The 24,919-nt window shown below is 43.9% G+C and overlaps 1 long non-coding RNA gene across 1 annotated transcript; it reads right to left on the reverse strand.

Moving 5' to 3' along the window:
* Positions 1-1,783: 1,783 nt before the first annotated feature.
* LOC127060173 (uncharacterized) lies at positions 1,784-24,899 on the reverse strand. The gene is made up of 4 exons (XR_007778874.1): positions 24,590-24,899; positions 9,105-9,233; positions 4,570-4,803; positions 1,784-1,831 (listed from the first exon to the last, which is right to left on the reverse strand). It is a non-coding gene; the product is annotated as an uncharacterized LOC127060173 (long non-coding RNA).
* Positions 24,900-24,919: the final 20 nt, after the last annotated feature.

Raw genomic sequence — 24,919 nt, forward strand, 5'->3', positions numbered from 1 at the left:
ATTTCCCAGAGTATTTGAAAATTAGTCTTTGTTAATAGCTAGCTAAATGTCTTTGAAGCTAAACATCTTTCCAGTGGCATGTCAAGGAGCTCAGAGGAGTCACCATCCCTTGGGGTAGAGGAGTTACAGCTCACATAGACTTAGAGGAGTCCCCAGTTTAGCACTCACAGACTGAGGCAGAGAACTGTGCAGAGACAGAGTCCCAGCAAAGAGCTCCCTTTAAAGTAAACAGAAGTCAGGTGGTATTTTGTCTGTAATATTCCCAGTGCTGATCCTTTTTTTCCTCCCTTGACATCCAACAAGCTATCCTCTCCACTTTCAGGTCAAATCTGCTTTATTTTTTGAGAAATCCTTTTTTTGGTCTTCTTTCATAGCAGCAGCAACAAGAGTGGGAAGGTCTCTGGCACCTAAAGCAAAGTCCCTGCAATGCCTTCTTGCTGAAGTCAAGAGGCTTCCTGTCATGTGAACTTAAATATACAAACCTCATACAACAAAAAAAGTGAAGCCACCTTTCATCAAAGAGCAAGAAATGGCAATTTCTGGCAGATCCATCCAAAGCAGTGATAGCATATTATTCTTTAATGCAGTGTCAGATACTTCCATAGTACAAAGGAACTATATGGATGTTACTATACACTGCCCATAGATTTTGTGCTGAACCCCTTATTTGAGCAGCTCTGTGGCAGGATGCTCTCCCTTCTCATCAACCACATGAGCATGTGGCTTCCTGTAAAGACTACATTTTATCTTTCACTACATGAAAAGCTCCTGTTTTCTCTTAGTTCAGTGTACACAAATTCATATTGAACAGCATTTTGCTCACATGCTGCCTGCTTTCCCAAAGTCTTTAAAAAAGTCCTTCCAGTGTGTACTGGCAAGAGACAGGGTCCCAGCAGGCCAGCACCAAGCACTTGGACTACATGATGCAGGCCAGATGGAGCAGACAGCCAGCATTCAGACTGACAAAAAAGAGATTCTGTTAGCATCTCCTGTGGGGACTGCATGGGACACCAGCATTCTTTGGGCCCATGAAAACTGGCTTACAGCTGGCTGTGACAGAGAGGGGAAAAGCTCTCAGACAAATGTAGCTCCCTGAAAGTGTTCCTCTCGCAGAAGGATAGAAAGGAATCAGGAAGCTGTGGGTGCCTCTCGTGGGGAGTGCAGCAGGAGCAGGGTAGCTCAGGTTATGCTGCTTCGCGACCTGTAATGACGGCTGAACCCTGGGGATCTCCCAGGAGCTGGCTGAGCCAAGACTGAAGAGGAGCTGGTAAAGATGCTTGGGATCTAGCACGGTGGCAAGATGGATATGGATCTGGAAGCCTGGCACAGAGCCCTGTGGTTATCTGCTAGGGGTGAGGGACGAGGAGCCCTGTGTCAGCACAGCTTCTGTCAGAACTGCTCTCAGTCTGCCTCAGCAGCACTCCTCTGCTTGGGAGGAGGGAGAAGAGCTCCTCTTTGACAGAATTTCATTTGTTCTCTTTTGCAATCCCAGCAACAGGATGGAAGCAGATAATGTGCAATTTGTTTTAATTCAGCTTTATCTTGTCAGTCCTAGCTATAACACTGCAGCAAACATCATTCTGAAGAATAGAGATGTGATGGAGCAGGGTGAGATTCTGCAAACCCTATTGATTACATCACAAGTCATCACTATAAATATTTGAAGGAGAGAAAAACTCTTGATCTAAACATGTTCATGTAACAAATTGTGCAACACAGAGTGAGTGAGAGATGGTGCTAACAGGAGAGGGATGCTAGAAAGCAAAGCATTTAAGTTGCTTACCTTTCAACCCAAATAACATCCATTAAATGGAGCATTGTGGAATTCATGCTGTGAGAAAAGAAATACAAAAAGTTCAGTGTGCAGGAGCCTCAGAAGCACGTGAATAAAGTATGTCATGAAGGAAGCACTGTGTTTCTAATCATTACACAGAAACTAAAGCACTTTCTTCAGCTCCTTTTGGGACATAAGTTGTTTTGATATCAGCTGTCAGGTGGACTTTGTTATGAAGCAGAGCAACAGGACTTGGACTTAAAGGAGCAAATTGAAGGGGTCCCAGTGGTCCTCAAGAAATAAGGACCCCATGTATGATCAAGGACAAAAATAAGACCACTGAGTGTTCTCTGCTCCTCAGAAACAGCACTTGCACAAAGAGAAACCGTCACATGGTACTTTCCAAGTTTTTCTACAGCACTTCTCCACAGTCTCTGAAACCTGGAAAGGCAAAGAGGCCCAACAGCTGTAGAGGAATAAGATAAAGAGCTCTGAGGCTGCCAAGCACCCTGTCCTCTTTATAAAAACATTTCTGATACCAAGTGGAGTATTCAGTGGAATTTGGCAACAGATATACCAAAACACAGATTCAAGATAAAAGGCAAAAAGCAGTAAGAGAAAATAGCTTGTCAGAAAGCAAGTGCCAGTCCGCACTTATACTGTACTGTGAAAGCTCATCTGAACCAGCAAGTGCCAGGCTGTGCACGTGCCAGACAATTCATCGTGGACACAGGTATGCAAAGGATTTAAGTCTGTTACCATGATATATTCTCCACACTTACCCAGTGGTAGCCCAGCAGTGTAACATGCTTGTCCTGGCCAAACCAGCCATGCTAAAGCCTGCTCAGCACAAGCATTTGCAGTGTCCTGTGCAATTAGCCTGTGCTGTGGTGATTGAGTGACAAAAGCTCCTACATGCCAGGCATGGCAGTGTGGTGCAGGTTCAGAAAGTGGAGCAGAGGCCCTTGAATACATAAAAGCAGCAGGAAACAATGAGACAACAGGCTGGAATGAGCTTTGTCTTTGAGGTAAAACCTCACACCTTTTTAAGACAAGTACCTTTTCCTGACAGGCAGCCTAATTCTAGCATAGATTCTCAGAACAACAGCTCCCAGTTTTACTCCTTGTGACTACAGTGAGCTCTGTTTTACCCTTGAACTCTGTGACTTCTCTGGAAACCAATTGTCCTTTCCATAACCATCATGTGCCTTGGGGCAAGGCTTCTAGCAAAAAAATATTTGTCATTGAAAACATGGAAGTTCACAAAATTGACTTCTAGCAGCTTGGACAACAAAGGCAGATGGCATATTTGCTGCAAATTCCAAAGAGAGAAAAGTACTGCTTTTATAGTAACAGGAACACCTGAATGAGACATTAATAGTTCCTTTAATCATAATTACAGAAGCTGTCTTTCTCTTTTCCTGAAATGAATGAACACATAGGTAGTTGGCCCTCAAACTCTCCCTAGTTAAATTAGTATTGCGCTAGACTGGACTTCAGACTGATGAAAGCCTGTGTTTCCTTTTGCTATTGCTGTAGTAAAAGCATAGTGACCAGGGATGCTTCTCTTGGCACAGGAATTTGCTCTGCATAAAAGGTTATAAACCATCCCAAGTCCAGCTCATCTAAAAGAATGCTGAATAAGACAAGCCAGATGGCCCTATCCTGCAACCCTCACTTGGTTCTGAGGGAAATGTTTGTAACCTGAGAGGTCTTTCCCAGCTTTTACTTTGATGACTTTGGAAGGGGAATATTTTTGCCCTGAGTCATGAAGAATCTACTCCTATCTAAAAGCATAATGACAGAATTGTCTCTGTCCAACATGGGGGCAGTTCCCAGCATCTTCTCATAGAAGATGTCCCTCACAGTCCCTCTCCTGCCAAAACCTTGCCACGTAACCCCAACACAGGACAACCCTGTCTGCTCCACCTATTCCTCTGCTCCCCCTGTCCCCTGTTCCCCCCTCTGCAGCGGGTCATGGAGAAGAGCATGGAACCCATCAGGGAAACAAAGGAGCTAAGAATCCAGATCACACTGGATAAGTGCCTTTAACTGATACAAACACCTTTGGCACTAGCTCCCTTGTCATCTAACTCCTGCAGGTATTTATTAATGAAACCTTCCTGATTGTTGATTCATTTGATTGGTAAAGCTTGTGGAACTTGTGCTGTTATTATTCATTATTATTAATGCTCACAACTCAGCCTGTCTCTTTCCAATATGCTCCACAGAGGAAATCGAAGACTGAATCCAATCGATGCAGTAAATGGGTGATGGAGATGCTGTAGGACAGGACAGAGCCTGTTGCTCTGGGACTGAGGCAGGTTTTGGGAAGGATGTTAATCTTCAAGCACAGGGACTGCAAAATGAGTAGCTGTTTCAAGTGGGTTCTCTGTGTATGCAGTGCTTGCTCAGTTAAGTCACCAGGGAGCATCACCCTAACAAAATTGTCTGTGCACAGGACCAGTGACCCAGGCCAGATTCTGATATGTGTGCAGAAAGGTTCTACACAATAGGTTCAACACAACAACCCACAGAGATGCTACAGGCCACATACCAAAGCCTTGCAGAAAACACATCTCCATGTGATGGCTGAGGATATACTGAGGAAAAGCAGAGCTGGATAACCTCTGGAAGTTCTCTTCACTCCTCTGCATGGCATAGGACAGCAAAGGACAGAGCTGGTGGTCTCCCAGACCTCAGGACTGCAAGACCCCAGTGTGCTGAGTCGGGGTGAACAGCATGCTGCTTGCTTTAGCATGCTTCTCTCCTACCCTTCTGCAAGCCTCCCTCACCTTTTCACAGCCTCCTTGCTGCACGAATGTTTGCCCATTCTTGCATCACATGTAAATGCCACAGGCCAGGATGGTCCTGCTCCTGCCTGTTTGGTAGTTGGAATGCTTCTAAATCTTCAGCAGTGTTGTTATACCAGCTCTCCAGAACAATGTATTTGTTCAAGTTATATCTCTGGAGTCTACAGAGCCATCACATACCATATTCAAACCATTATTCATCTCAAACAGAGAATTCTGCAAAGCAAGAGGAAATAAAAGAGAGTTTAACACAGCTTTACTAAAATGGAATTTGCCAAAGACTCACAGAAAAATGGATTTAATTAGGGCTGCTAATGGGGAACAGTTTGTTCCTGTGATTTAAAACAGAAGTTAGATAGTGCCTGTAATTCCAATGTTTTTAAATTATATATAGAGGGTTATTTCTCATTTCTACCTTAATTATAAAAATCCATCTTTATGAATCACAATTTTAAGGCAAATAAAGCAAGGGCAGTAAAAATGATGTTTTAGTTAATAAAACTTTTAAGAACTCACCAAAGAAGCAAAAGACTTCAGCATGGATAAAACAGACTTAACATAGCAAATCATAGTTGCAGGCAGTCCTCTGGATACTACTTGAGAACAGCATAACAAGGTTAGGTTTTTTACTTGGGAATAGGTGTGTAAAGGAAGGTGTGTTCTGTTACAATAAATGAAACCAGGTGTCAATTTTAGGGAATAATGGGAATGTCCTCCATTTAATTTCACAGCTAGGTCTACCTAAGTTGCAGGCATTAACTGGCCTGACATGCTCCAGATAATAATCCCAAATTCTAGAATTCTCTGCTACCCATTCTTACACTAACTATTGTAAAATTTTCTGAATTGTCTGCAAATTGTTAGTCCCAACTGAAGGGGATACAATCATAGAACTGTGAGCCTCTTCTGCAGCCTTTGGTTTTATTTAAAACTAACAAATTTTGGTTTTTTGAAATTTCTCCCGTTAGCTGGCTCTGACCACATGACCTAAGTAAATGAGTCCCAGCATTGTAATGCACTGAATAATTTAATTACAAATAGCCCAGACAACTGTTAAGTAAGCTGGGTCCAGCTGCTGTCACTGCTGCAGATTCTTCACCTACCATACTGCATTTTAATATTACACCTTGGATCAGAACAGAATCAATGAGTGAAGTTCAAATGTGGCACATTTCCTATTTCTGTGACAGCTTATTTCATGGATCACAGGGACCAAAGTACAGCTGCTTATTCAACAGAGGAAAGAATGAATCAATTTTCATTCTTTAACACACTGTGTGACCTATTCTCTTATGCTCTATCCTTTACAATGGCTTCAGTCTCTTCAAGACCTTCAAATTTGTCAGATAGAGAAAATTTAAAATAATGACAAAATGCCCTGCCCTAGGTCTGCTTCCAACTGACTGACTGCTCTGCTGGTAATAAGTCCAAATTGAAGCGATTAGGTCACTCAGATTGAATTAAACAGACAAATTATAGTCCTAGATCATTAAAAATGAACCAATCTTCTGGAAGATTTCTGTGATTTCACTCCAAGCTCTCCACTAAAGGCACTGGATTCCACAAAACTTTTGATCCTCATGTGCTCCAGTTTCTTGCCCTACTTCAAACATGAAGGACTAACATGACAGGATGGCAGCGAGGCAGCAGCAGCTGACCTGCACATTGAGCAGGTCGCTCCTGTCTGCCCCGTGCAGCAACCCTGAGGCCAGCTCAGGGCACCAAGGCCAGCAGACAGACAGACACAGAGGTGCAGGACCCCCTCCCAACCCACCATCCCAAAGACCCTGCCACACTAAGGGGATACCAGAGCTCTACTGATCTGCATACCCCACCCAGCTCCCTGAAGCTAGCAGATAATGTCACTGTTGTTTAGGCACTGCCAGTTGAGCAGAATTAATAGAATGAAATGCATAACTTTTCAATTTCAGTGTGATTTTTTTTATATTTAGAAATAGTCCTAGGTATTGTGGTTTAAAATACCTTCTGTGTACCTTGTGTTTGTCTTCTTTTACTGTTAACCCCAGTTCATTGGTGACATTTGCATAGTTCCTGTCATTGATAACTTTGTACCAGTCTGTGCTTTTTACTGTAATCAATTTTCAGATAAGGAAGCTTATATTCCAAAAAGGAGAGCAGAGCACAAGGGCATGTGCTGTGGTCACCTTTGGCAGCCATGGGCACCACAGGCGCCACGCTGGCACCCCAGAGTCAAGGCAGCAGGGCCCCTTCAGTGCCAAGGTCGGTGGGCAGCAGCCTGGCATCAAAACAGAGGGTCAGCTAAAGGGCCAGACAGATGATGGACCTGAAGTAGACACTCTGAAAGCGACAAACTAAGACACTTCTGCCAGCAAAGAGGATTTCTGGATCTCCTTTTTCAAACTCTTCTCCTGCCTCATTCTACTTTATGACTGACCCTATGAGGTTTGCCTGCCCTTAAGACATAAAAGTAATAAATCCGGCCTTACAGGATATTACCCAGATGAAACACACATATCACAGCCAGCTTTTATTTGCTTCTCTCTCTGCATATCCAGTAGTTCAAATCTAGGGCTTTCAAAGCAGTGGATTTGACAAATATCAGTACTTCAGGATACGTGGGCAGACAAATTGCTTTTTCCAGTTCTTAAGATGAATCTGGGACCAGCATGGGTCACTAAATGGTCGCAGCAAATGTTCTAGTCCAGACCTGTGTTTAAGCAGGCCATGAGATGTAGCAGAGGTTGCTGGTTTGCTTTGTTTTCCCCTGAGAGACAAATTTTCCTTTTTTATTTTTCTGCCTTTTGTGAAGGAAGACCAAACACCCATCACAGCTCAGGATGGCTCAGCAGTAGTTACCATTCACTTGCTGCTATAGTGTAGAAACAAACAGGACAGTCAGCTTGTGAAAGCTGTTGGCAGAACTGTAAACTCTTCAGTATCTGCTGTCTCTTTTACCCAGCCAGGAGCTAAAGAAGTTCTACCACTGCAGCTAAAGAAAACACCTGAACTTCCCACTGATCAGGTTTTGGCACAGGTCTGGAGGACTGTAATGTGAAATGGAGGCTGAGCAGCCAGCAGGTAGTAGACAGTCAGATGCTGAACAAGTGGATTTGGATGATGCTCACCAGATCAGCTTTGGGTGCACTAATGAGAACTGTGCATGAGCATATACTACCATAGAGGTTATGCTCTGTGTGCCTGTCACCAACACCCATTTGTCCCCTGGCTAATGGAGACAAATGCCCACCATGCTCTGCTGAAGTAATGTTCACAATGGAGTTCTAACAAAACCTTTTTCCTTCATACAGCACAAATTAACAGTCCACAGCATTGGAAAAATGGTCCTAATCCCTGTCCACATGGGGAGTTTGTTCCCGTTGCAAAGTGCCAGATTATGACAACAATATATACTTAAGTGGGTGAAAATGAATGAATAACAACATCCTGACAGTGCTGCTATTCCTGAGTGCTTAGGAGCTGGGTAAAACTGTCAGTGCAAGATGAATATGGCACTGAGATGTTACTATGCATAGCTGGTCAGGAGAATCTAGACTTACTTGCCATTACAGATGGGTTAATTCTAAAGGCTGCATTTGATTCTGAGCCATAGTTGCTCTCTGAGGAACTAGGAAAGGGTCAATCACATGAAGGACTGAATTGCAGGTAATAGTCCCATTTATGAAGAAAGCATTGGGTGATCCTAGAAACAAAGCATGCAAATTTGCCTGTTGCTTCTGTGTCCCCAAGAGCAGGCTGACTCCCCTGCCCACCCCTGGAGGATCCAGCCAAATGGAAGTGGACAACTTGCCTACAACAGCAATCAGGAAGACAGGACTGTCCCCAGCTGGAGGGATCACCATCACACACCAAATACTTATTAGCCCATTTTCATAGCATAAGCATCATAAGGTGCCAGGGAAATTATTTGCTATCAGGCTGACAGAGGAAAGCCAGCATGACCCCAGGATCACACGTGGCTCTTTACCAGGAACCCTGTGGAGTCCAGATCTACTCAGGATTTCAACAGGCTTCAGAGACACTCCTGGAGCACAACCCCACCTGCTAGTTCAGAGCAGCGGTCAAACACAGACACTGCTCCACAAGAACTCTGATCATGATCTCAAGAACTCCTCACCTTGTCTGCTACAGGTTTTTCAGAAGCATCTGCCAATGGCTGTGGCCAAAGAGAGGCCCTAAGTCAGCCAGACTCCCATGCCCCAAGGAGCTTTCTCTCAGATTGCTTCCATGGTGGTGCTGAGGGTCCTTCCATGGCTTGTCACTGCCAGTAGCCAACAGCAGCACTCCCCAAGCTCAACAGAGGATCCCCAGCAAGGGGAGTCCCTGTGTCCCAGTTACCTCTGCCCATCCCCCTGCAGTGCTGTGTCATGTCCCCTACACCTGCAGCAGCAGGCAAGAGTCCTTCATTCCCCAAGACTTGACACAGCTGCACCTTGTTCACACTTCAGTTTAAACACAATCAAGGGCAGATCTTCCCTGTCCTCAGAAGATACAGAGCATGTCCCTTGCACCTGTACCTCTTTCCAGGAGTAATATGACAATAACCTTCCAGTACATTATCCTGGTGAAATCATGGTTGCAGTGATGTCAGGATGGTCTCTGAGCCTCTTACCCCAGGCACCCTCCTCCCCAGGAGAAGCTGGTTCCTGTAATTACAAAGTGGAGTCATATTAGAGGAAAACTAATCAGCTTGCTGGATGCCAACAAATTAAATATTAATCTAACTATTGTGAAAACAAAAATATTCATCTTCAGATATTTTCTGGCACAAGTGTCAAAATCAGAGTGGAACTAAGACTTTATTCATTTTCCATTATCAACTTAGATAAAAACACTCAGAAAAATGGCCAATGATGTGCAGAAACCACTCAGCACAGATAATTACAGAGTAAGTTTAGGCAGCTAATCACTTCTAGAATATGCTTCAGATCAAGATAACTGACTGGCTTGTTTCCTTGCCTTGTTAAATCAGGCAGATTCTCAGCTTTGCCTAATGGGAATGGAGCTCCCAGAGTCAGCATCTTTAACTAACAATAGGGCTGTCTGGCAGGCATGCTTATCCCACCAGTCAGCAGCAGGACTGGGAGATAGTGTCCCTTTCTCAGGAGAACAGGACACAGCAGAGGCAACAGTGGCAGTTGGGGCAGGCAGTGGGCTGGGCAGGGCAGAGCAGGGCATCTGTGGCAGCAGACAGACAGAGAGCCACAAGCAAGAACATGTTGAAGAAGGATGAGCGGCTGCAGTGGCAACAGTGGGACAGGAAGACCAACTGAGGGAAGATGCAACCTTGGAGGGTGCCACTTCCAGCTCTGGCCTTCGTGGCACTCACAATGAGGAGCTCTTGGGGCTGCCCAGGAGCAGCTCCTGCACAGCACTCACACCCACCCTGCCCACTGCCGCCAGCTGCAGTCAGAGGAAGGAACCATACTGAGACCAACAGATTCTCCTTTGGGGGAATCCCTGCGGGCAAGAGGCAATTTTCCACAGCTCTTCCTCTAGCATGTCAGACCCAATCTTCCCAGGACTGCAAGTCCATGAGCTTTACACTGCAGTTTCAGCAAAGGCCTGAGTGCTGCCAGCAGCCACGGCAGTGAGCAGAAAGGCAAGCTCCGGCTGGCTATGGGACAGGTGCCATGGATGCCAGCGAGGCACCAGAGACAGCAAAAGGGGTACCCACTTGAGCCAGAACACACTCAGCTGCAGTCTGCATAGCCTCACTCGCCAGCACCTCACTGCTGCATTTATTTTATTCAGAACGGAAAAAACTCCCCTTTATACTTCAAGTCAGTAACCCTTATGTTCTCAATTTACATGGGGGTTTTCCTTCAAACTAAGGCAGGAATTATTTTTACAACAGCATTCATGGGTATTCTCTCTTCTCCTTAATCATTAATTTTGCCATAGTAAAAAAAAAGTGTTTAGGAATTCCATCAATATCAACAAATCTTTTGCAATAAAGTACTGAACTAAAGATCATCTAATGAAGAAGCAGCATTCGCTTGCTTTATTTAAAGGAATGAAAGGATAACTATAGTTCTATGGATGCTCTTGTGCAGCTTCTTAAATTTGAAAGACTGCCAGAAATTATGCTTGACTTATTATCTGATTTATTATACCAATCCTAAAAAATAGGAGTGGAGTGAAATAAATTGGGAGTTTAAAGAGCCCACAGGCCCTTCAGCAAGACACAGACTTTCAGAGGTGGCAGCAGCTCTATTAGTTAACATGGTGCTCAGTATACTGTTTTGAAATGACAGTGTCCCTCTTTGTCAAGAACTGTGCACCCGCTGAACCCTTCAGTGATGTCACACACTGCTTGGCAGACTCTGCTCACAGCAGTCCTAGAACTGCTTTGGAGACAAATGAAGAAATTTCATATTAACTTCCCTTAGCACATTCTGTTTCTATCCTTTCTTTGGTCATAATGACGAGCCTGTATTCTGTGGAATGCTGAGCTGCACTATTTCTCATCCCCATGAGGTAGAATGCTATAGAGAAGTGCCAGCCATGGATTTTTCAGAGTGGGCCCCAAGATTTGCCTCACCATTGAAAATGCATCTCTCCAGAGATACTCAAACTAAAGCAGTAGCTGTTCCTGGGGATTACATATCCCAGGGCACCTCACCCAGCTATTTATAAATTACATTGCTTAAACAGGGATTGCCAGAGTTTCTTCTTCCACCAGTGTTTTTTATTCTGATCCAGTCTGACCCTGACAAACAGTAGCTTCCCTGAAAAAGGCATATACCAAAAATGACCATGCTCTCATTCTGGAAGAAACTGTGGTATTAGAAAGCATAGGTTTGACAAAACAAGCTGAAACCTACACTCTTCAGATTCCAGTAGGTCTATGCCATATTAATTATTTATCAACATGTTTTCTTAAAGTAGTGTCTCTGTGCCTTTAATTTTCAATTCCCTTAATGCTAGGAGGATCTCTGCTGGCAACACATAAATTATTAACAGAGTTAAAACAATATTTGTTTTGCCCCAAAAACAGTTTTGAATGCTATCCTCATACCAGTTAGATTTTTCTGAAACTTTAATGAAGGTTTCTAATTTCCTCCAGTCTCATGGCTGAGGCACAGGCTTTGCTGGGCCTTTGATTTGGCTGTGGGAGCACATGTGCCACCACATCCTCACACTGTTCATCCCACTGGCACTGGGGGAGTGATTGAGCAAAACAGCTGTGATGAGGCAGGAGAAACAGCAGCATGTCTATGATTTGGAATTTCAGTTGCTGAGTTCAGAGGTTCTGTTTTTCTAGTGACTGTTCTGCATTTTTTAATTTCAGCAGCTGTCCCTAGGCTCAGCAGAGAGAGCCCATGCTTCATTCACTCTGCTTGGAATGCTTTTCTCCTAACAAAGAAAAATACAGTGCAGTTCCTTTAATCTACAAGAGAGCCATTTTGATTCAGCAAAAGGATACTTGAAACATCATGAGTTTAAGAATTTTATGCAATCTCAGCCACTTCTCTCTCTGCCAGGGAGCATATAAAAAATTAAAACCCCAAATATTGCTTCTTGTTCTTCTAGGCCCTAATTACAAATGCATTTTCAAAAGGAGGAGTCAACTTAAGCCTAATATTGTGCGAAATCTCATACCTTCAATACAGTCTTCACTTGATGTGGATTGGTAATTGGAGGTGTGGAATCAATTTTTCCCAAACTTGAAACACTCAAATGAGTATGAAATGTGTTGCATTTGTTCCATACACGTCTACAGTTCTGCACTTTGCTTGGAGTGCAATGATCATTCTGATGTATTTTTTATAACAGAGCAACATTTCCTCAGACTTTGATGTTTCATGTACAGAGCTATTATAACCATTTGCCATTTAGGTGCATGATCCATGGGTAATCTCCAAAGTTTTGATGCATGCAATAATTATTACTATTGATGTCATTGCACCATATTTAAAATATGAACATCTCATTGTAAGTCTACAGCTAACAGAAAAGAAAGGCAACCAGTCCACACCAAGACAGGAAATTCCCTGCTGGTAAACATCTGAAAGCTCCTAAGATGACATTCCACGGGCTCCAGTGAGGCACTGACTGAGAGTGCAAGGGCTCTGAGAGCAGAAGGGTGATGCAATGTGTGCGCTGGCCTCTGTACTGAGAACAGCTCTGGGAAATTGAGAACTGGGGTCTCCAGATGACATATTCTGACAATCTTTTTTTGAAGTTTGACCCTGAATAGGGCACATGGCATGTTTCAGCAGCTCCTGCACCTAGGCCTCTGAGTATTTTATCTGTGCCCTGTGTCACTGGCGTTCTGGAGACCAATATTCATTCAAACCACGGTTTCCAGACCTGACTAAGCAGAACACCTGGAAGTGCCTCAGAGCTCTCTCCTGCCTTTTTATGAAATCTGGGTCTGAAGAGATTGTTAATTGGGACATTGTCATGAATGTTTTTAGGGCTGAAAATGTGTGTACCTGTATTAACACTTTCAACTTGCTAAAATGTACCTTACATGTCTCTAATTACACTGAAACAAACTGCATTAATGTATTTAGTTAATGGTCCATTTGTGCTACTGGCAGCTGCTTCTGGAAAGTCAAATTAACAACTCTGAACATCTGACTAATAGGAAAAACGTTATGTTTTGATTGTACATGAATGTTAATGGTTAATAAATTTTCAAAGCTTCTGTATCAGAATGAAATCAATATTTCCTTTAATTGCCTTAGCATAATGCTGTAACTGTGGCAAAATTTACTAGAAAATAATGACAGAAAGTAGACCAATGTCTTCTGCCTACAAAGTCGCATGGGTCTGAATGCAATGGAAATAGTCTGCCTGGAGCATATAGGACAAGATTAGTTTGCTTCTGAAAGGTGGAAGGCTGAAGCTGAGCTTGGCCTGTGCCCAGGGATACCTGGGATCATCCTGCAGCACAGTCTGGCTTACACAGCAGCTGACACTAAGTTAATGCTGTCACCCTGCTAGACAGCAAAAACTAGAGCCAGTGCACAGCAAAGTCACAGACACAATGAAGAAGGATGGAATATCATGCATGGAAAATTGCAGCTACCTTTTCTTACTATCTGAGGTTTCTCATTTTGCTGCTCAATCACTGTTACACACGCAGTGACTACTAGCTCTGTTAGACCACAGCTTGCTGCAGCCAAAGACCATACACATATACACTGTGTGAAACTGTCTATAGCAACAGTGTTATATCCCACTGGATGTATTTATTCTGAATACCAGAGCAGAAAACAGCAGCTGATTCCTGCAGTGTAGAAAGGTAAAGAGTGTGATAGACCTTTATCACATTATTGCATCTGAGTGGTGCTTGTAAAACTGTCCCTGCATCATGCCTCCAGACAGATTTCTCCTCTTTTTTCCCAAAGAGGCCCAAAAACATCTCAGGGCTAGGTTCCCAACAGCTCTCACCAAGCAGGCAAAGAATGAGACACCAGCACCCTCTTTGTCTACTCAGCACTCTCTCCCTTCCTGTCTGGGATCTTTCTTGCCAACTATTTGGAAGAGTGGAGAAATTCAGCTATAAGGAGCAGTCCCAAATTCTTGCAGCAAAGTGCCAGAGTTGCTTATCATCTGGATACACAGAAGAAATACCTGTACAGTATATAAATCACCTGTCATCATCCTCTCTGGAAAACTCATTATTATAATAGTCTAATCATTGTGATATCCAGTAGCATTATTCCTGCTAACATTAATCCTTATTAGTTCATCTAGTATTAATGTACATGTCACAAGTATTTCCACATGATTTCCAGGCTTCCTGTGTGCTTAAGACCATCCTTGTTTCTGCTTCAAGGAAAAAGCTGTTCATTCATCATTGTAAGACAGTCAGGCACTGAAGTGCCCAGATTTCAACCTAAGGAATCCCTTCCTTAGGTCTCTCCTGAAAAACATACATCATACCCCACCACCTTGCAAGTTGCTTGGTATAGAGGACCTGTGTTTTCATATTGTTATTTTGTACACATACTACAGAACTGAGGCTGAGTTCAGCATCAGTGTTCAACAGATAGTAACAACCTGTCCACAACACTGAAGTCACAAAGTCCTTCCAATATGCAGGGTCAGTCTTTCAAAGGGAGGCAGGCACTGGAATTTTACATACCTGCTTTTCTGTGTCTGCATTCTCCCTTGAGGAGCAGTGTGGAACCAGCCTGCAGGCAGGTCCCCCACTATCAGACACCGGTGTCAGTCTGCAGCAGGCAGCACAACCACTACCAAGAGACAATTTCTCCTGTAAGAACAGGAGTGGGGATCACTCTGCTCAGCTCGGGCATCTCATCACAGAGCCAAGAGTTTTACTACCAATTCCTTCAATGCTGTTTTATGTTTCACTAGCTCTGCCTTAAACATGGCTGGAATGTAAAGCAGAATTCCAGGCGAGGAGCATCAGCTAACCCATGCTGCCCTCCTCAGGAGCCGAGCACAGCCTGCACTGGGAATGGGCTGCTTTGCATAAACAGGCACACCACGAATTTCATTTTAGTAAAAGCTAAAGAGCTTCTCAAAAGGAAGGGTCTTGTCTACAGCACTAAACATGCTTGTCTTCGTCTGAAGCTCAAGGAGTGAGAATAAGCCTTTCTTTGGGGCAAACAGGCACTCAGGAAATGCAAAAGGAGACAAAAGAGCAGGTGCTGCATTAGTGGCAGCAGCAACACCCACTGCATACACCTGGTGGAGCAAACACTGGATGGAGATTAAAAGTAGCAAAACCTGTACTCCCTGCTTCACATCCTTATGCAGTGGACAGCACACAAATGGGGATTTCTCCATAGCACATGCCATCACACCCACACCACAGTGAGCTCCGCTGCTCAATCACAGTCACGGACTCAAAACACTGGCACTGTCCTACTGCAACAGATAACTTCATAGCTCAGAAAGCAAAACATCCAGAGACAAAGCAGTTGGTCCACCCACTAACGGGACTATGTTTCCCAAAACCAAAAGGGTCTTGTCCAGTCATAAGCTCCAAAAGGGGAAAGGGGGCAAGTATCAAACAACAGGGAGATAGCAATCAAAATAAAAACATCAATGAATCACCTAAAGTGGGAACAAGGAGGATTTTAGCATTACATCAGTATGAGGAAAAACAGAAAGCCATTGAGAGAATTCCAGCTAGTTATATTTTATTGAAGAGCTAGAATTCAGCACAAGGTTGTGTTTGAAAGATGCAACTCCGTCTGGGAAGGTCACGGTCTGGCATGTGCCACAAGGGCTGCCAGGAATGGTGTCACAATAAAGGGCATTTAGCTTCTTCCCATGGCACGAGAGAAAAAAGTTAGAGCAATCATACCCAAAGCAGCTATGTGGAGGCAAGCTGTGGCACATGTCAGAGATTATGTTTATAGTCCAATAATGTTTAATTCTTTTGCTCTCATCTACCAGCCAGGGATATCCTTGCATTTTGCTTTTATCACCAAAGTCTATTCTCATTCCAGTCCACAGAGGCTGATGAACAATGTTTCTTTATTTTTCATTTCAGAGGATCATTACTTATGTTGAACCCATTAGTCCCTAACAGAGATGTAAGATGTAGTTCCCTATAGGAATTCAGAGGTTATTTAAAGTTCTTTTCCAATATCCAGTTTGCCTGTTATTTATTTCTGCAGGAACCTTGCAGCTGAGAGGCACCTTGACTTGTTACTAGCACTGGCCCTCAAGGTGGCCAGGAGCTGGGGCAGGCAGGCAGGTGACAACTGTAGATTAAAGTAGTAATTACAACAGAGAATCCAATGTTAAAGGAAGCAAAAGTAGCAAAGTCAAGAGAGGAAAAGAAAACATAAACCAGGAAATACACCATGGTGCTTAGGGTAATTAGAGCACAGGAACTAGAGTGTGCTCCTGAGCAAACGCTTCCCAGACAGACACCATTCACTTCAAAGTAGCTCTCCTTATGCAGGCTGTGATCACGTGTGTGGCTGCTAGTCAGGCCGGCATATAACCTCTCCAGAAGCCATCAGTCACATCTGTGTTGGCAGGATAGCTGTCGAACCACTGTTCAGCAGAAGGGCCTGCCTGCATGCAGCAGAGGGTGGGGCTGGTCCCTGCAGACTTGTGGAGACTTGGAGCAGACTTGGAGCAGACTTGTGGCCCTGACTCTGCTCTGCTGCAGACATGTTGCGCAGCCCAGGGCAAGCCTCTTCACCTTTCTCTGTTAGAAGCAGTGTGTGACAATGACACTCCTCACACACTCACAAGAAAGTGGTAGATTTGTGACTGCCTGGACCTGCTCTGAGCCTGTCTGATAGGAGAAGAGACTGAACAAAGCCCTGTCACCCAGCATTCCCAGGCACCCTCCCATGCAGCTCTCAGCAGACATGCAGCAAGGAAAGGTAATAGACTCAGGCAGGTACCAGGGGCTGAGCAGCCTTGTTTGCACAGAACTTCTCTGGAATAAAGAACTTCTCTTCTCTTACTCCTTGTGAGTAAGACCTAGCCAGGCCCCTCTGCACAGCACCATGGTGCCAACCCAAAATTCTGTAGCACTCACTTGGCAGCTCCAAGAAAACCTGCATTCTCTCCAAACTGTATGGGCTTCTGAATGAGCATTAAAGAGGTAAGCCCATGCCCCAAACACAAGGCAGCTGCTAATTATTCCCACTACTGTTAGTTTCCTCTGGTCTCGCTCTGATCATTTAATGGGAAGAAGATTATGTAATAATCAAATGTTGGAACCAGCAAAACCCACACTCCAGCAGGGGATACACATTTTTTACCCATAAAAAAGGGTTATTACCATGTAAACTGTGATTATTTAATTTCACAGGAGTTATTTCTGTGGCATGTAAATGGAAAACTTTCTGCAGAGGAAAAGCCGGGGAACTGGCTCCATCCTGACAGTAACACAGACATGCAGTGAGAGGCAGCCCTCAACTCACCCGCAGGACTATTGTGCTATACAGTGAACAACCAGGTGTGCAAAGCAGTGGGAATGGTGGAGACTAGAGTGAGTGAATGCTTAACCCAATAACAATTTCCATCTATCCACAACCTCCTGACCATCTCAGTTTCTCCATGCTAGCAGGCTGCTAGCCCCTTCCACAGGCATGTAAATGCATGTTCTTCGATCACCATCCACTGCATAGGAGTCCCCATAAACATTCCCAGGGCCTCAACTGACCATCTCACAGAGATGGATCCTCAATGGTGACTGAACCTCTTCTTCCCCTTTCATCCTTCACCCTAATCCATCACCAAAACATCACTGGATCACGGCCTTGCCTGCCCCCTGTGACATCCATGCAACACAACACTTGTCTCCGAACTTTAGACCTGACTTCCATTGCTGGCAATACAACTTTCACTGCAAGAATTAAACACACCACAGCTTAGGGCTGCAGTTATCTCTGATGAGCCAGAGGACAATTTTAGAGGTAAATAAAGCAATAGTAAAAAATAATGGCCCTAAGTGTAAATCTGCATCATACATAGCTTCTTCCCTGGAATGTCTCAAGCTAGGATAACATACACATGAAAGAGTAGCCACATGGCTTCAAATCTGAAGTCTTTTCAGCTCAATAGCCTGCTTCTGGCAACAGACCAGAAGAAGAATGTCTAGCAAAGACCGTAAGAAATAGAAAAGCACATAACAGCATCTTCCCCATCTCCAGTGATGCACATACAGTTTGAAAAATTCCGAAGATAGAATGTGGTGGGGCTTTTTGTGGTGGGGTGATTAATATTCACAGGTGGATTTCAATTCCACAATTTTTGCTTTAATTTTTGAAACTTTTAGCACCTACAACATCCTGACACAAGGAGTTCCACAGCTCCAGTATGCATAGAGTGAAGAAGTACCTCCCTTTTGATTTTTTTCTTTGAGTTTGACTCATGTATTTTTATGTCCTTCCCTCCACCTCCAGGCCTTTCATCAACAGAGACAGATAACAATCATTCCTTCCTCATCCTTCCTATTCCACACGATTTTATACACATATATTCCACTTAATTGTCTCTTTTCCAAGGCAGAGCTCTCCTCATAAAGAAACCATTCCAGATCTTTTATTATCTTTGTCTGTCTTGGCTAACATTTTCTAGTTCAGTTCTTTGCTTTCTGAAATGGGGGAACAGAACTGAATATTCAAGGTGCACAACACTGGGAATTTGAGTAACACAATCTTGTTACATGTTTTGTTGCTTCTCTAAGAACTCCTAACATGTTATTTACTCTTATGACTTCATGATATGCCCGCTTCTCCATATAAGTATTTACTACTATTAATCGGTTCATTCATCAGTTAACAACCACCTCTGTACTTTTGACTGTGTACACAAATTTAGGATTATTCTTCCTTTTGCTCATCACTTCCTAGTTCTCTACACTGGATTACATCAGGTCAGTCACTTATAGCACAGGACAGCTGGGAGAGGTGCCCCACTCCTCTGTGGACATAGCAAGACAGTCAGAGGTGGTGAGGCAAGGTGAGCACACATCCCACTTACATTATGATGCTGCTCCTTTGAGGGTGCAGAAAAGCTCCCTGGTTCCAGGGAGCCAGCCTAAAGCTCTGCCATTTGCCATGGGCTCCTCATACATGTCCCCCTTATGCCTCCTTACATCCCTACCAGAGGGACTCCTAAAACCAGCTTCAAGCCCAGGCGTTCAGTTCCACACTAAGAACAGCAACGCTAGTGCAGCAGACAGGAGAGTGAAACAGCATGTGTGACTTGGAAGCCATTTGTCACAGAGTTTTTTAGTTTCTCGTAGTGAAGAAAACAGCAGAACATGGATTTTTTAAATTCTATTTAGTGACAAACTAGCAAGTGCATTTAACTACCAAAATACATTTCACAGCCAGTAATGGATACTGTAAAGTGTAAGCTGGTACTTGGATTATCAAAGGCAGAGTCTATCAATTTTTGGTTTTGTATTAAAGTTGCTTTTTCCATCTGTTGAAAGTGGCTCTTTGTGATTTCACAGGGCATTACACTTTATGTGTCTCATTTGCTGCACCCAAAGGAATTTCATTCTGCTACATTAAGAAATACCTTGGTACGCTGGCTAAGCTTTTAACTTTCCAGAACACACTGTTTCATGTCTGTCTCCATCCCAGCAGTTACTTCCTTTAAGTGTCTCATTTATACACACACATACAAGTATAAGATATAGCGTAATTCACATGTCATACTGCCTTTGTCACAATGAGGATTCTGTCTCTGTCCCTTCGTGACCTCTGATCACCACCCCAGCTTCTGCCATACGTGTCCAGAAGGGACATGCCTGATCTCTGAAACACACTTGGATCTGTAGATTTTGTTTTGCTCTGCACTGCACACGGGTGGATAAATGGGAAACTACACTGAAACTCCTTTTGCTGGGGATGCCCCACAAATGCACACTGCAAACACAGAGAGTTGTGCCTTCATTCTTGTGAAAAAATCATTTTTTCATTTTACAGCAATGTATGTTCCAGCAGGGTGTTCCCATGCCAAGGCATGGCTACCTCTTAGCAGAGGATCACCTCAGTCATATCACAAACGCCATCTACTACAAGTGCCATTGCAAAAGCACTTCCCGATGTATATTCTGTTCTTTCTTAAAAGCCATGGCAACCAAACATCTGTAATTATGCCTTAGTAGTAAGCCCGGTCTACAGTTCATCCAAAGTTCACAATGCCCCCTTCTCCCTGCACACTTGTCCTTCCTTTTATTCTCACAATACTGCATCAGCTCAGATGTTGCTGTCATTAGATACGGATTCTGAAGGATCTTGCTACAAATTAAATTTAGGGAAGGCTTGGTATACTGCTGAATCTAAGCTTCTTATGGGATTTTTCCCACCTGCACTGTTACTTCACAGAGCTGTTAAACAGAACTGATGTTAGCTAGGCAGGTGACTTGAACCTGCTCCGCAACACACACTGGCAAAAATACCTGCTCTAGGTGGACCTGCTTTAGGTGGGTTGGACTAGATGATCTGCAGAGGCCCCTTCCAAGCCCAGCCATTCTGGGATTCTCTGAAAAGCAGAGACAGTGTAAGTCCTGCACTGCCTTTTTGGAGCAGTAGTGTTGTCCAAGTTCTCAAACGCAAGCTGTCTGTAAAGCATGGCTGGGTGACTCATTGGAAAATATAGTGTATTTCCACAGTGGTGTGTATTACATGCCTTTAAAAATCATGATGGAGAGAATCTCCATGGCAGAGGAAGCTGCACAGCATTTTCATAGACCATTACAACATGAAGGGATGCTTCTTCCCTTATCCTCACTGCAGTGATCCAGAAAATTCTCTTCCCCAAAAGCTCTAGTCTGTCTGAACTGGAGAGTTACTCACAAATAAATGGAGGCTGTTCCTTCTCAGAATGTGCATGAAAATACACTCATTTCTATTAATTCTCCTTACCATGCTTTCAAGGGCACAGTGGAAGCATGGCCTGACCTTACAGGACACCAAGATCTCCCATCCTGACCACACTCCCTGTATGCTTTGTGAAAAACTTTGCCATAACGAGTATCAGGCAAGGTGGGTACACAGCTGCTCAAGAAAAATCAACCCCAAAATTCAACACAATATCTTGGAATGAGTCAGGAGGAGGCAGCAGAGCAGCGTATCTACCATCTGCCCACATGGGAAAAATCAAAACCTGTCTCCAGTCCAAGGAGAGCACAGCCAAGAGCCCCTGATTTGCTGGGCAAACATGGAGCCACAACAGAGCGAAGCGTCTGATTTTCTGACACAAATCAAGCAGGAACACCAAGCTACACAGAACACACAGATGCTGGACATTGCAGACAAAACTGAGACATATGAACCTGATGGGTTTCTTTCCTGTATTTTCTTACAGCCTCCAATATTGCTATAGTGACGCACACCAGAGAATATAATTGCTGTAGTGATTACTTACAGCCATTACATTAAGCTTTAAAATGCTCCTTTCAAATTGAACAATGTTTTTTTCAAAGTCAACAGCTGGTTCACAGCTTGAAAGCACCAGTTGAGATAAATTAAATTAAAAGTGTAATAAAATCACAGACTAGATTTAATTTTTGAAGCGCATGAAAACTCCAACAAAGACTTTAAAATATCACTCAATAGCATCCACAGAAACAAAATACAACCAACAATTGTGGTGTGCAACCACTGTGCTCATTAATAAGAATGTGATTTAGGAACACAGATAAATGTGTATACTTAGAGCACAAAACAAACTCATGCAGTATTTATAGCTCTAGTTCAGGGGGTCAATCAAAGAGTTTCAAAAGAGATTTTTAAATCCTGGGAGGAAGGCAAAAATGTTTCTATATATGTATAAATATTCTTCCTCTTAAGGTTCATAAATGTATAAAGTGTGGCTGATGAAAATGACATGTCCCAGCCCTTAGCAGAAAAAGGGAATCTTGTGTGAGCGCAAGATCAGTACAATAGCAGGAGCCTGCATCAGCTCTTGAACTGCACTACTGGAACGACAGGTAAGCCTTACATTTCCAGAGTGTACATCACCACCTAAATGCCAAGAGACTTTCCTCTGGCCTGGCCCTCTGTTTGCCATTGGGAGAATATTGTTTGCAATTCCAATGGCCTCTGCTTTGCTAGCAATGAAGTGGCAAAGCTACACATCCATTCGGATAAAACAGAAAAACATAAAGGACCCGCACCGTCACTTCCACACTCCTCTCCAGAATCTACTACCTGCAGCAGCATTCCAAACAGGCTGACTACAAGCCAGCTGTCTCTGTTCTTCAGACCTTCAGGTTGCCAATCAGCTGTTCAGCAGTTGACATCCTATGGCACTTGAATAAAAAAATGATACAAGAATCAGGAATTCATATTCTACCTTTTTCATCCCAGCAAGGTTTTCTGCCTCATGAGAAAGGCTGTTTCTCATTCATGTCCATTAGCAAGAAGAAATAGCCCAATTAAGTTTTCTTTGCACCTGCAACTATAAAGATTGTTTTAAAGGTTTGTTCTTGTGGTAGTGCATCTGCTCCATTCCTTCTTGGGCTGCAGTATGATCCAAGAAATGCTGGCTAGGCTTCAGCCTTGACAAAAGCAACTGCACCAAGGCCCTCTTGAGCGTCTCAGAAACAGTATCTGTTCTCAGGAAGTGGTGCTGTCTAATGAGCTCCTGTTTTTAACAAACAGCCTTGGAAACTTATTTTTCATCCACTTCCTTGGTCAGCCAGCTCACACAAAACATCTGCAGCAGCTTACAGGCATTTCAAAACTAGCATGCATTATTGCAAGTTTAACTGCTCTGAGAACTAAACTTCCCAATTCAGCATTTGCAAATCTGTTGGGGTTTTTCCCCCAATGAAGAAAATTTCAACCAAGTTGTTAAGATGCAGCATGATATTATGAGCTTTTAGTGGATTTTCCTGCAAGGTTGGAGGCCAAACAGACAAGACTCAGTACATACCCTAAGACCTGAGCTTTATTAGCTCAGCAGATACACAGCCCCTTTAACTGCAACGCCAACTTCCTGAAAGGAGTTTGTAGCCAGGTGGGGTCGGTCTCTTCTTCCAGGCAACCATTCACAGGACAAGAGGACACACTCTTAAGATGCACTAGGCAAGTTTTGGGCTGGATAACAGGAAGAAGCTCCTCACCAAAGGAGTGACTGGGCATTGGAATGGGCTGCCCACAGCAGTTACCATCCCTGGAGGTGTTTAAGACAAGTCTGGAAGTGGTGTTCAGTGCCATGGTCCAGGTGACAAGACAGTGTTAGGTCTTAGCTTCAACTTGATGATTTCAAATGTCTTTTCCAACCTAGTTGATTCTGTGATTCATGACTATTGATGCCATATCAGAATTCAAACTACTGCACCAAAACTGACTAGAAATAATTGTCTTCCAGTGTATGCTCACAGAGGAACACTGATCCTCCCTGAATACTCAAAAACTAAAATCACCTGAAGTGAAACTGATAAAGCTCATCATGGCCTCAATGCTGCATTGCTGCGCTGGAGATTACTTGTTCAGACCTTGGTGTTGTTTGAAATTCCAGAAAGGAAATCCTAATCTTCAAAGTGAAACTCGGGAAAATATTACTCATATTTAAACAACAAAAACTGTTATTTAATGAGAATTGTATTTACCAACCTAAATGCAAATAAAAGTGAATGTAAATGGTTATAAAAAGTGGACAGTCCACAAACACAAGACTAACAACACTTGCTATCATCCTAAATTGCAAATAATGAACACAGGGTCTAACAAGAAAATCTCTTTGACACTTAAATACTTTCTCCTACAGCAGCATATATTAACATTTAGCAGTTAAGGAGAAAATACTGAATGAAGGTGCTAAAATCACACTGTCACGGAAGGAATTTAAGGTGCTAAGAGAAAGGCAGTCAGAAGACAGGCAACAGAAAGGCCAGCATGATAAGCAATGCACAACTTTGAAGCATGAGAGAAGTGTGAGAGCAGAAGTGATCATTTTGAGGAGACAGCTGGGGGGCAGGGGGAGAGCCACCACCAGCAGCAACAGAAGGATTCACATCAACTTTTTTTTCCTATTTGGAAAGCACTAGTGACTGAGCATGGAACAAAGAAGAGTGGGCGTCTGAGTACAGAAAATGATGATTTTATCTTTTTCTATAAATCAGATTTCATGTCTCAAATTTGAAGATTTCAACCCTAACTAGGAGCTAAAAATTCATCATTTCTTCTTATGGTGGTTTAGTTTGATTCACCCTGTTAAAACATTCCTCAGTTACTGAATTTTAAGTAAAATATTATTTTGCCTTTGCAGTCAAGTATTAAGTCCTGAGAACTTATTATTTAGTATTAAGTTCAGGGCACATTATCAAAGCAAGTTGGGGCTCAGTGATGCCGTGCCCAGCGCGCTAGAAAGAAGACTTTCGTGCGTATCCCTTGCAGAAAGCACGTGCTGTGTGCAGATTAACACCGAGCAGCGGAGCCAGCGGGAGAACACGGGCTCAGAGTCGCGCTGGGCTCCGCTCGAGCTCCTCAAGCGCAGGCGGGGGCCGGGCAGAGACGTTTCTTTGCGGCACAAAAGGTCAGCTGGGATGAGCGCATCTCCCTTTCCCCCCAGCACTCACCGCCTGCGCTCCGCTGTCCCGCGACCGGGACTGAGAGGCTTCCACAGCGCAGGCAGCCCCTCCTCACGCCGGCCCTCGGTGAACGGCCGCAGAAGAGACCGTGACATTCACCGCGTTTATGGGCTTCCCTTTACTGCGAAAGCCGCGCCGATCACAGTCATGCAATTCCATCTGGATCGCTAGTCAAGTGCACAGGTAAGAACGACGAGACCGAGCATTGCCGGTACGACAGAAGCTCCGGTCCCGGCACGGGCAGCCCGACCGGCCTCCGGGCGTCACCTCAGCCCCGTCCGCGCTCCTCCCACGTCCGGCCCCGCCTCAGCCCCGGGC

The sequence above is a fragment of the Serinus canaria genome, chromosome 14 (assembly GCF_022539315.1).
Source record: "Serinus canaria isolate serCan28SL12 chromosome 14, serCan2020, whole genome shotgun sequence".
Lineage (NCBI taxonomy): Eukaryota > Metazoa > Chordata > Aves > Passeriformes > Fringillidae > Serinus > Serinus canaria.